Source organism: Hemitrygon akajei, unplaced genomic scaffold (assembly GCF_048418815.1).
Source record: "Hemitrygon akajei unplaced genomic scaffold, sHemAka1.3 Scf000076, whole genome shotgun sequence".
NCBI lineage: Eukaryota > Metazoa > Chordata > Chondrichthyes > Myliobatiformes > Dasyatidae > Hemitrygon > Hemitrygon akajei.
Genome location: NW_027331962.1, coordinates 3,735,964 through 3,749,272, shown reverse-complemented (window position 1 = coordinate 3,749,272; position 13,309 = coordinate 3,735,964). Strand labels below are relative to the sequence as shown.

At 45.4% G+C, this 13,309-nt stretch overlaps 1 protein-coding gene across 1 annotated transcript in view; it reads left to right on the top strand.

Annotated features, from left to right (window-relative positions):
• Positions 1–13,309, top strand: part of LOC140722389 (uncharacterized) — a 278,780-nt gene that overhangs the window by 16,867 nt on the left and 248,604 nt on the right. The gene's annotated exons all lie outside the window — the stretch shown is intronic.

Here is a 13,309-nt window from a genome sequence, read left to right as displayed (position 1 = left end):
AGGAGTATAAAAAGAGTAAGAAAATACTTAAGAAAGAAATCAGGAGGGCTAAAAGAAGACTTGAGGTTGCCTTGGCAGTCAGGGTGAAGGACATTCCTAAGAGCTTCTACAGGTATTTTAAGAGCAAAAGGATAGTAAGGGATAAAATTGGTCCTCTTGAAGATCAGAGTTGTCAGCTATGTATGGAACCGGAAGAAATGGGAGAGATTTTAAATGGGTATTTTGCATCTGTATTTTCTAAGGAAACAGGAATGGAGTCTAAGGAAACAAGGCAAACATGTAGGGTGCTCATGGAACTTATACAGATTAAAGAGGAGGAGGTGCTTGCTGTCTTGAGGCAAATCAGAGTAGTTAAATCCCTAGGATCTGACTGGGTATTCCCTTGGACCATGAAGGAGAATAACTGTTGAAATTTCAGTGGCCCTGGCAGAAATATTTAAAATGTCGAAATCCATGGGTCAGGTGCCAAAGGATTGGAGGATAGCTCATGTAGTTCCGTTGTTTAAAAAAGGCTCAAAAAGTAAGCCGTGAAATTATAGGCCGGTAAGTTTGACATCGGTAGTAGGTAAGTTATAGGAAGGAATACTAAGAGATAGGATCTCCAGGTATTTGGATAGACAGGGACTTATTAGAAAAAGTCAGTATGGCTTTGTGCGTGGTAGGTCATGTTTAACCAATCTATTAGAGTTTATCGAGGAAGTTCAGTAAGGCTTTCGGCAAGGTCCCGCATGGGAGGTTAGTTAGGAAGATTCAGTCGCTAGATATACATGGAGAGGTAGTAAATTGGATTAGCCATTGGCTCAATGGAAGAAGCCAGAGAGTGGTAGTGGAGGATTGCTACTCTCAGTGGAGGCCTGTGACTAGTGATGTGCCACGGGGATCAGTGCTGGGTCCATTGCTATTTGTCATCTATCTCAATGATCTGGATGAGAATTAGGCAAATTGGATCAGCAAATTTGCTGATGATACAGAGACTGGAGGTGTAGTGGACAGTGAGGAAGGTTTTCAAAGCTTGCAGAGGGATTTGGACCAGTTGGAGGAATGGACTGAAAAACCACAGATGGAGTTTAATGTGGACACGTGTGAGGTATTGCACTTCAGTAGGTCAAAGCAAGTTAGAACATACAAGGTAAATGGTAGGACACTGAGGAGGGCAGTAGAACAGAGGGATCTGGGAGTATAGATACATAATTCCCTAAAAGTGGCGTCACAAGTAGATAGGGTCGGAAAGAGAGCTTTTGGTAAATTGGCCTTTATAAATCAAAGTACTGAGTATAAGTGTTGGAGTGTAATGGTGAGGTTGTATAAGACATTGGTGAGACCGAATTTGGAGTATTGTATGCAGTTTTGGTCACCTAATTACAGGAAGGATATTAATAAGTTTGAAAGAGTGCAGAGAAGTTTTACAAAGATGTTGCCGGGACTTGAGAAACTGAGTTACAGGGTAAGTTTGAATAGGTTAGGACTTTATCCCTTTGCATATAGGAGAATGAGAGGTGATTTACTAGGATGTTACCTGGGTTTCAGCACTTAAGTTACAGAGAAAGGTTGAACAAGTTAGGTCTCTATTCATTGGAGCGTAGAAGGTTGAGGGGGGATTTGATCGAGGTATTTAAAATGTTGAGAGGGATAGATAGAGTTGACGTGAATAGGCTGTTTCCATTGAGAGTAGGGGAGATTCAAACGAGAGGACATGATTTGAGAGTTAGGGGGCAAAAGTTTAAGGGAAACACGAGGGGGTATTTCTTTACTCAGAGAGTGATAGTTGTGTGGAATGAGCTTCCTGTAGAAGTAGTAGAGGCCAGTTCAGTTGTGTCATTTAAGGTAAAATTGGATAGGTATATGGATAGGAAAGGAGTGGAGGGTTATGGGCTGAGTGCGGGTAGGTGGAACTAGGTGAGATTAAGAGTTCGGCACGGACTAGGAGGGCCGGAATGGCCTGTTTCCGTGCTGTGATTGTTATATGGTTACATATGGTTATATGATTTGATAGAGGTGTATAAAATTATGATGAGTATAGATAGAGGGAATACAAGCAGACTTTTTCAACTGAGGCTAGGTGAGAAAAGAAATCAGAGGACATGGGTTAAGGGTGAAGGGGGAAACATTAAATGGAACATTGGGGGTGTTCTGCACACGGAGAGTGGTGGGAGTGTGGAATGAGCTGCCAGATGAAGTGGTGAATGTGGGATCACTTTGACATTTAAGAAAAACTTGGACAGGTATATGGATGAGAGCTGTATGGAGGGATTTGGGCCAGGTGCAGGTCAATGGGACTAGGCAGAAAAATGGCTCGGCACAGCCAAGAAGGGCCAAAAGGCCTGTTTCTGTGCTGTAATGTTCTATGGTTCTATCTGAGGTGAAAGAGGTGCTGTTGTGCCTTTTTTCACCACACAATTGATGTGTACAGACCACGTGAGGTCCTCAGTGATGTGAATGCCGAGGAAATTAAAGCTGTTCACTCTCTCAACCCCAGATCCATTGATGTCAATAGGGGTTAGCCTGTCTCCATTCCTCTTGTCTTTGCAACATTGCATCCAGCTCCTTTGTTTTTGCGACATTGAGGGAGAAGTTGTTTTCTTGTCACCACTGTGTCTGGGTGGTGACTTCTGTGTCGGCTGCCTCGTTATTATTTGAGATTTGGCCAATAAATATAGTATCCTCAGCAAATTTAATTAGCAGCTTGGAGCTGTGTGTAGCGACACATTCATGCCCATAAAGAGAGTAAAGGAGCGTGCTTAGGACACAGCCCTGAGGGGCTCCTGTGTTGAGGGTCAGAGGGGCAGAGGTGAGGGAGCCCACTCTTACCACTTGCTGGAGATCTGACAGGAAATCCAGGACCCAGCTGCACAAGGCAGGGTGAAGGCCGAGGTCTCTGAGCTTCCTGTCAAGCCTGGAGGGAATGATGGCATTGAATGCTGAACTGTAGTCTAATAACATCATTCTCACATAAGCATCCCTCTTCTCCAGATGTGTAAGGAGGTGTGCAGAGCAGTGGCTATTGTGTCATCTGTTGATCAGTTGTGTCGGTAGGTGAATTGTAGGGGGTCCAGTGTGGGTGGTAACAAGCTGCAGATGCAGTCCTTGACCAGTCTCTCAAAGCATTTGCTTATTATTGAGGTGAGTGTGACAGGACGCCAGACGTTCAGGCATGTTGCCTTAGTTGTTTCAGGTACAGGAACAATGGTGGATGATTTGAAGCAGGAGGGAACTCTACATTGGGAGAGAGTGAGATTAAAAATATCCGTAAGTACACCTGCCAGTTGTGCCGCGCGCATCCAGAGTACCCGCCCTGGGACGCCGTCCGGTCCCGCAGGCTTACGACTGTCCACTCGTTGGAAACACCTGTGAACTTCAGCCTCAGAGATGACCAATGTGCAGGTCGCTTTGTCGGCTCTCCTCGGGGTCTCAGTGTTGGCGATATCGAACCGAGCGTAAAGAGACTTAGATCCTCTGGGAGACAGGCAGCGATGTTGGCAGCACCACTGCACTTAGCTCTGAAGTCTGCATTGGGGTGCAGAGATTGCCATAAGCTGTGTGTGTTGTTGGTGGAGAGCTGTGCCTGAATACGATCTCTGTATTGTCGTTTCGCTGCCTGGATGACTTTGCACAGATCGGAGCTAAATTTCTTGAGCTCCTGCTGATCACCGGCAATGTAAGCAGTCGGTCACACGGCAAGTGCTGTTCACACAGAACTGTTGATAAAAATTTTGTTGTTTGGGAAGTCCTGGCCGATTGCTGAAGGAACTCATCTCCCCTCTGTGACAATAACACACAAATGGGGGATGTTATTATTACACAGCTGTGATAATAACCGCCGGGAACTCCCTTGGCAGCCGGAAAGGTTTACACAGCAGCACCAGGTACTCCAGATCCGGGGAACAAAAGGGTTTGAGGGCATGGACATTCCGGGGTTTCACCAAGCATTAATGATCATGAAACATACCCTAAACCCTGTTCTCTTCCCAAATAGGTGTGTGTGTGTGTGTGTGTGTGTGTGTGTGTGTGTGTGTGTGTGTGTGTGTGTGTGTGTGTGTGTGTGTGTGTGTGTGTGTGTGTGTGTGTGTGAGAGAGTGTGTGTGTAATATACATACACACTGTAGAACATATAGTGCCCTGAGAGAGTTCTCCGTAGAGTACTGCTTTCGGTAACCTGGAGTTATCCATGCGAGACATGTGGTCTGTCTGACGGTGGATCTGGCTGAGCAGCGAAGTTGCTTCAGGACCTGGAAGTTGAACATATATAGCTGTGCATGTCTGTGTGATTATATGAAATATTAAACTAAATAAGTAGTGCAGAAATAGAAATTTAAAAAGAGATTAGTGAGTCACTAACGATGGGTTCAATGTCCATTCGGAAACTGCATGGTAGAGGAGAAGTTGCTCCTGAATCGTTGAGTGTGCGCCTTACTCCGTTCCTCGTGAACCAGACGGTGATGCAGCCAGTTACAATGCTCTACAAGTCACACCTGTAGAAATATTCGAGTGATGCTGGAAACTCCTGACGAAATATAGCCACTGTTGTGCCTTCTCTGTAGTTGCATCGATATATTGGGTCCAGGTTAGATACTCGGAGATATTGACAGCCAGGAATTTGGAATTGCTCACTCTTTCCACATCAGATCCCTCTGTGAGGACTGGTGTGTCGTGTTCCCTGATCTCGCCTTTTCTGAAATCCACAATTAGCTCTATTGACATAGATGTCGACAAGGAAGCGTCGAGCCCCTGGCTCAGAGTTGGAGACTTCTTCCCAGAAACAGAAGGAATCATTGTAGCAATACGGGACAAGGTTGTTGACACATGTAGTTATCAATAATACAGAATAAATGACTAATAGGTCCAAGACGATATATGCTGAAAATTATAAGAGAAACTACAAACAATCCGACTTTACAAGATCCTGCAGTAGTTCAACTGAATCTCATTACTTGCACAAGCACAATAAAATGGCGGACAACATTCACAAAAACATTGCTTAAACTACAACTGATGAAAAATACCATAATTTACTAAACGTACAACCCTCTTCCTCTTTTAGAGTTAGAGTCCTTCATATCATACTGCGTCCGATCATTATTTCAGATAGGATAATACATGATCTGCGTTTAGATGTAATTTTACAGGATAAACAAGCAAAAGCAACGTTTTAAATATATATAGGCATTCCAAACACACATAACTTACAGAAAGGAATTAGTAAAAAAAAATACCAGAAATATGTTGAATTGAAAGGGCAGAATGAAAGACTTTGGAACACAAACAGGGTATTATTTATCCCAATCGTAATATCAATAACTGATATCATCGTAAAGGCTTTACAGAATAGTATTAATAAATTAGGCCCACACTGCGATACTTGTGTAAATCTTCGAAAACCCATAACACTATACACAACGAGAATAGTCTGAAATCTCCTATCAATTGAGACATGAGTATGCTTGGTTATCCCTGTTTACCAGTTTAGGCTATGAAAATAACAACAACAACAACAACAACAACAATAATAATAATAATAATAATAATAATAATAATAATAATAATAATAATAATAATAACTTATTTATAAAGCACCTTTCATCCAGACGATGCCGTTCAAACCGCATTACAACGGGATAAAGTGCAAACTAGAAAATAAAAGACAAAATGTGTCAGTCCTAATATACACCTCAGACTTCTGCACAGTACTGTAGTTTAAGGTGTTGAATTCTACAGTTTAGGAACATAGTCCCAAAAAAACTCAACGCTGACCTCCCAATGATCCTTTGGCCTTCTACCTTATCGTCTGCCTGCACTGCATTTTCTCGGCAACTGAAACACTGTTTCCCTGAACTATTCTGTTCCATTTTTCCTTGTACAACCTCATTGCACTGATGTGATGTAATGATCTATTTGGACCGCATGCAGCAAAGTTTTCCATTTTACAGTGGTGCATGTCACAATATTAAACCAATTTACCGATTCATTGACAATAATACAGCGCCCCTTGGTTGCTTAAGATTGTTATAACCGGGGGGGGGAGGGGGGGAGACAGTGCGGATGAGCTGCCACGACCTATTAAATGCCCCCAGAAGCGAGTAGCCTCTGTCCAGCTCTTGGCCTTCACGTGCGGTTTAGCCACTAATCCCGATGGAAGCGTTTCTTCTGACAGGAGAAGGGGCAGAGGTGGGTTACTGGTGCCTTACAACCAGTCGCTTTGGGCAGATGGGGCTCATTGGCTGTGATTGACAGCTCACCCAGGAACAGGAAAACTCTGATCTCAAATCTCCACTGCCTTGTAACTGTAACCCCTCATGGGGAAGAGTTTGGGAGTAAACCCAGTGGGAAAAGACTGGAGCTGGAGTCCCTGAGTCAGTGTTAAATGGTGTTCAACGCAGACTGGCATCTCCTGCGACACCTCTGGTGCCAAGCTGTGTCAGTGTCTGCCGTTCCTTTGTGTACATCAGATGCATGGAGAGAGGGAGCTTGCTACATCGGCAGAAGCTTCCTCTCCATATCGGAGTGTCCCGGCTTGCAGGGGCAGGACATCCATGGTCGACTCTGACAGACGGAGGCCTCATTAGACAGAGCCCCACACTCCCACAGCAAGACTGATGAGTAGCAGTTGCCAAGACTTCACCACCCTCTCCCACAGACACGATGTACATCACTGAGACAGACCCTTGTGGCTTCTTCCATTAACACAGATTGCATCTTTCCACCAATCCTCCATCACTGCGATTGAAAACTACCCATTTTCATTCCTGTCATTCCGATGGGTTATCGATCCGCAACTTCACTCTGATTCTCCCCCAGACGCTGCCCGACTTGAGTATTTCCCGCGTATTCTGCTCCTGTTTTGATGCAAGAGCAGTGGATACCTGTGACTCCCCAGTGTGCAGATTGGCCAAAATGCACAGTGTCCTGCTCTCCATAGTTCCAAACCAGATCAACATTAACATCCTCTGTTAATGAGGCAAACAATGCTTTAAATATAGTGAAATGTTGTTGTAACGGGAGGTACAGTCAGGATTGCAATAGGATATTCAAGATTCAAAAACTTTATTGTCATTCCAACCGTACATCAGCTCTGCAGGGTAGAATGAGACAGCGTTTCCCAGGAGCAGTGCAATCATAACATAACAAACGCAACACTAAATAATAAGCACAACAATAAGTAATAAAACACAACAGCCACATGTCGCTTTAAATCAACTTATAAGTGTCCGGTGCAAGTTAAAAGTGTCCAAAGCAGAGTCAGATAGAGCAGCTATTTAGCAGTCTGACTGCCTGTGGGAGGAAGCTGTTTAGTAGCCTTGTGGTTTTAGTTTTGATGCTCCTGTAACGTTTGCCTGATGGCAGAAGATCAAACAGTTCATGCAGAGGGTGTGAGGGTTTTTTAATGATGTACAGTGTCTTCTGGAGGCATCGACGTTGAAAGAGGTCTTGGAAGAAGGTAGGGGGACCCAATAACCTTCTCTGCTCCCCTAACCACCCCCTGCAAGGCTTTTCTGTCGGCAGCACTGCAGCTGGAGTACCAGGTTGTGATGCAAAAGGTCAGCACACTCTCAACCACGCCTCTGTAGAATGTAGTTAAGATGTTAGTGGGGAGTGATGCTTGTTTAAGCTTCCTCAGAAAGTGCAATCAGGGGAATGTTCACCTTCGCAAATAACTAGAACCAGAACATGAGGATTGGACATTTTCAGGGACATCGATAGCTGTCAATTCCGTGTCTGCGAACAGAATTTTACTTTCTGTCCTAATATCCATGGAAGCATTGAATTTATTCATGTAATCTCAAACACTGAATGCTGAAATACCGTTATAAAGTTCTTTGTCAGATGAGCCATTTAACGTTTTGAATATGTTCTCTGTTCCCATGGAAGATGTTCAACAGAAACACAAGGAGACTCTGCGGGCACAAACTGAAACTCTGAGAGTGAACACGATCCTGATGACGGAGAAGGTGAAGATTTTCCAGCTGGCTGATCGATACGCTGAGCTCACCGTCATTTCTACTGTTCGAGGTCGGACACTGGTGGAACATGAGCTGCTGAAAAGAGGCAGAGACCATGAGGATTATAGAGAGGAACAACTCCGCACACAGCTGGAAAAAATCCGTACTGATCAGTTATTCCAGAGCAGCTTTTCCCGGAGTAAATCCAAATCTGGGAGTTCAGCAGCAGTGGCCGGAGTCCCGGGAATCGGGAAAACAACGATGGTACAAAAGATTGTTTATGACTGGGCCACGGGGAAAATATACCAACAATTCCAGTTTGTCTTCAGTTTCAAATTCCGAGATTTAAACACCGTTAATTGTAGAATAAACCTGAAGGAACTGATTCTGGATCAGTATCCTTACTTTGGGAATTTCCTGAGAGAAGTCTGGAAGAACCCAGGGAAACTGCTGTTTATATTCGATGGTTTAGATGAATTCAAACACAAAATCGATTTTGCGGACAGTCGGAGAGATACAGATCCCAAGCACCAGTGCCCAGATCCCGAGTGGAGGTGTGAAGTGTCTGACATTGTGTACAGTTTAATCCAGGGCAAGCTGCTCCCAGGGTGTTCAGTGCTGGTGACCACCCGCCCCACTGCGTTACATTTATTGGAAAAGGCGGATATCAGTGTCCGGGCTGAAATCCTGGGATTTGTTAATGAGGAACGGAAGGAATATTTCATCAGACATTTTGAAGATCAGACGGTGGCGGAAGCTGTTTTCAATTATGTGAAGGAGAACGAGATCCTGTACACCATGAGCTACAACCCCTCCTACTGCTGGATCCTCGCTCTGGCACTGGGCCCCTTCTTCACACAAAGAGTCAGGGACCCACAGCGAGTTCCCAAGACCATCACCCAACTGTACTCCTACTATATTTACAACATCCTGAAAAACCACGGCCGTGAGATTGAGAAACCCCGTGATGTGTTACTCAGGGTGGGTCAGATGGCCTACAGAGGAGTGTTGGAGAAGAAGATTGTGTTTACAGATGGAGATTTGATCAACTACAGTCTGCACCCTTCCCAGTTCCTGTCCGGGTTCCTGATGGAGCTTTTGGAGAGAGAGGATTCTGCCCAGAGCGTGGTGTACACATTCCCACACCTCACCATCCAAGAGTTTGTAGCTGCTGTCGCACAATTCCTGAATCCACATCCCGGGGATATCCTGAAATTCCTCACTGAAGTTCACAACACGACAGATGGGCGATTTGAGGTATTTCTCCGTTTTGTTGCTGGTCTCTCCTCCCCAATGACAGCTCGGGGCCTGGTGGAGTTTCTGGGTCCATTTCCTCATGAAACAACCTGCCGGGTGATTGATTGGGTGAAGGAGGAGGTTAAACGCAAGAGTGGAAACATAGGGAGTGAAGCTGGTAAAAGGAGCCTCCTGAACACATTGCACTACCTGTTTGAGTCTCAGAATCGTGGACTGGCTCAGGACGCACTGGGATCTGTGAAAACACTTTCATTCAGTAAAATGACACTGACCCCGATTGACTGCGCGGTCCTGTCTCATGTCATCGGACTCTGTGATACAATAAAACACCTCGACCTGGAGGACTGCCACATTCAGTGTGAAGGAATCCAGCGGCTGGGACCTGGGCTGCACAAGTGCCAGGAGTTGAGGTAACTTGATTTATCTCTCACTCAGAACTGTGAAATTGTATTATTGTGTCATTTCAATGTAAAGGGATTTGGGTTAAACAGTGATAAATCAGATTGTGATGAATTGTGACAAATGCCCAGGGGATCGGTCAGTAATTCCCCAAGGACGGCAGGATTCTGTGGTTCCTTGTGAAGGGATGTTGAAAACTTCATCAGATCAGTTAACAACGACCATTGGTTTAATGGTAGTAAATCACAGCAATGGCCGTGTTTCCTGCTGCCTGTGACACGTCCATTGACAATGTTCCTTCTCACTGTTACTGACACCCAGACCGACACTGACTGCAGCAGGTGGGTCAGAGATTCACAACCCCTTCCCGGTGAGGGACAAGGGACCGTCAGCAGACTGCCCAGTGAGAAGGAAAGAAATACCATTGTGAGATTGTCCTCCCCTGCCCTTGATAGTGTGTGACTTTGCTCACTACCAGATACACAGAGAGCGAGGCCGCATCTCCTCTGGGTCTCTGTTCAGACCCAACACACACGTACAAAAATTTTCTGCATCCTCTCGTTTTGTAGAATTATCGTTTACCCTTGGAATCCTCCTGTGGGACTTTTTATCCCAATCCCCCTTTGATTTTTAGGGATCTCGTCCCCATCCCCATTCCTCCTGTGGGCTCTCTATTACCCTTTCCTCATCCTCCAGTGGAATGTCTTTTCCCCACCCACTTCCTGTAGGATCTTTCTCCCCCATCCCCCTTCTTCCGGTGGGATCTCTCTTCCCCATCCCCCTTCCTCCTGTGGGATCTCTCCTCCCCATTCCCCCTTCCTCAGGTCAGATCTCTCTTCCCCATCCCCCTTCCTACTGTGGGATCTCTCTTCCCCATGCCCCTTCTTCCGGTGGGATCTCTCTTCCCCATTCCACTTCCTCCTGTGGGTTCTCCCTTCCCCATTCCCTTCCCTCCAGTGGTATCCATTCCCACCCCCCTTCCTCCTGTGGGATCTCTCTTCCCCATCCCCCTTCCTCCTGTCAGATCTCTTTTCCCCATCCCCCATCCGCCTATGGGATCTCTCTTCGCAAATCCCCTTCATCCTGTGGGATCTCACTTCCCCATCCCCCTCCCACCTGTGGGATCTCTCCTCCCCATTCCCCTTCGTCCTGCCAGATCTCTCTTCCCCATCCCCCTTCCTACTGTGGGATCTCTCTTCCCCATCCCCCTTCCTCCTGTCAGATCTCTTTTCCCCAGCCCCCATCCGCCTATGGGATCTCTCTTCGCAAACCCCCTTCAACCTGCCAGATCTATCTTCCCCATCTCCCTTCCTCCTGTGGGATCTCACTTTCACATCCGCCTTCCGCCTGTGGGATCTCACATCCCCATCTCTCTTCCTCCTGTTGGATCTCTCCTCCCCATTTCCCTTCCTCCCGTCGGATCTCTCTACCCCATCCTCCTTCCTCCTGTGGGATCTCTCTTCCCCATCCCACTTCTTCCTGTGGGAACTGACCTCCCCATATTCCTTCATAGAATCGTAAAATCATAGAACACTACAGCACAGAAAACAAGCCATTCGACCCTTCTGCTCTGTGCCAAAACTTTATTCCGATAGTCCCATTGACCTGCACCCAGTCCATAACCCTCCAGACCTCTCCCATCCATGCATCTATCAGATTTATTCTTAAAACTTAAGAGTGTGTCCGCATTTTCCACATCAGATGGCAGCTCGTTCCACACTCTCACAACTCTCTGAGTGAGGACGTTCCCCCTAAACCTTTTCTCTTTCACCCTGAAGCAAAGTCCTTTTGTAATTTATCTCTCCTAATCCGTGTGGAAAGAGCCCATTCGCATCTACCCTGTCTATACCCTCGTAATTGTGTAAACTTCTATCAAATCTCCCCTCATTCTTCTGCGCTCCAAGGAACAAAGTCCTAACCTGTTCAATCTTTCCTTGTAACTTAACTCCTGAAGAGCCGGCAACATCCTCGCAGATCTTTTCTGCACACTTTCAGTCTTACGGATATCCGTCCTATAGTTCAGTGACCAGAACTGCACACAATACTCCAAATTTGGCCTCACCAATGTCTTATACAACCTCACCATAACATTCCAACTCCTATACTCAACTTTGATTTATGAATGCCAGGATGCCAAAAGCCTTCTTTACAACCCTGTCTCCCTGTGACGCCACTTTCAGGGAATTATGTATCTGAACTCCCAGATCCCTTTCATCCTGCGCACTCCTCAGTACCTAACCATTTACTGTGTATGTCCTACCTTGATTTGTCCTTACAAAATGAAACACCTCACACTTGTCTGCATTAAATTCCATCTGCCATTTTCTGGCCCATGTTGCCAGTTGGTCCAGATCCCTCTGCAAGCTTTGAAAGCCTTCCTCGCTGTCCACAACGCCTCCAATCTTAGTGTCATCAGCAAACTTGCTGATCCAACTTATCACATTATCATCTAGATCACTGATATAGACAACAAACAACAATGGTCCCAGCACAGATCCCTGAGACACACCACTAGTCACAGGCCTCCAGTCTGAGAAGCAATGATCCACTACCACTCTCTGACTTCTCACACACAGCCAATTTCGAATCCAATCTACAAACTCTCCATGGATACCTACTGTCTGAACCTTCTGAACTAACCTCCCATGTGGGACCTTGTCAAAAGCCTTACTAAAGTTCATGTAGACAACATCCACAGCCTTTCCTTCATGTGCATTTTGATATCAACATCGGATCGGCACGTCCGCCAACACGCTTTGAGCAGACAACGCCCCTGTTTACAGATATTTAGACTTCAACATTCGTGTTCACCTGTATCCAGTGAGTTTGTATCATCTTCCTGGTGTGTTTCACCTGCACAGGGAATGTCTGCCCAAGGTCCGATTATTATCTGCAGAAAGTCTATTTCTAAATGTGACTGGCATTACTTTGTCAGAAAAGCACGTTTCCTCCTCATTTCTCTGAGTGCTTGCCGGGGATGGGAGAGTAACAAAAACCTTTAATGACGTTTTAATGACTGTTTAATTGCCAAAAACTTCCCTTTTATTCTGGTGGGTTTAGTGCTGGTGCGTTTTGTACATTTACATAAATATTACTGTCACTACTGTGTAGTGACTTAGTATATATTACTGTCAGTACAATGTACACCCTGTTCATACCAGAGTCTGTGAACTTTCTCCTTTAAGTCAGTATAGTTCTGCTGTTTTCACTTCTGGATTTCAGCATGTTGTGTATGTTTGGAATGGATCCATTAAGGAAGTTGTTTCCTTTCTGTCTGTCCTGTAACATTCTATCTGGACGGTTATTATGGATAAGTAATAATGGATCTGTCATCATTTCAGTGTAACTCGGGCTCTCAAATTGAATGAGGTTTGTATTTATAGTATTCTATCCTTCATGAGTTTGTGTTTTGAAGCAGGACTTTGGTGAATGATGCTTGTCGCTTGGTTCTGCCTGGGCAAGTAATCGGATTGAACTGAACTGCTGCAAGATCCTTCGATGTGTTGGATAGTTTCTGGATTCTCTTGGCATTTTCTCATTTTGTCGTCTTGCTGGTCTTTAATTGTGTATTTTAATAATTTTGTATTAACCGTCTGATCCTATATTGCCACAGAGGGAATGGAAAATCCACCGACACCCTGTTTGAATGTGTGCGGCTCCCTCACAGACTTCTTCCCTCCCCTCTCCACTGTTCCCCTCCACTACTTCGTCTCCCTGTT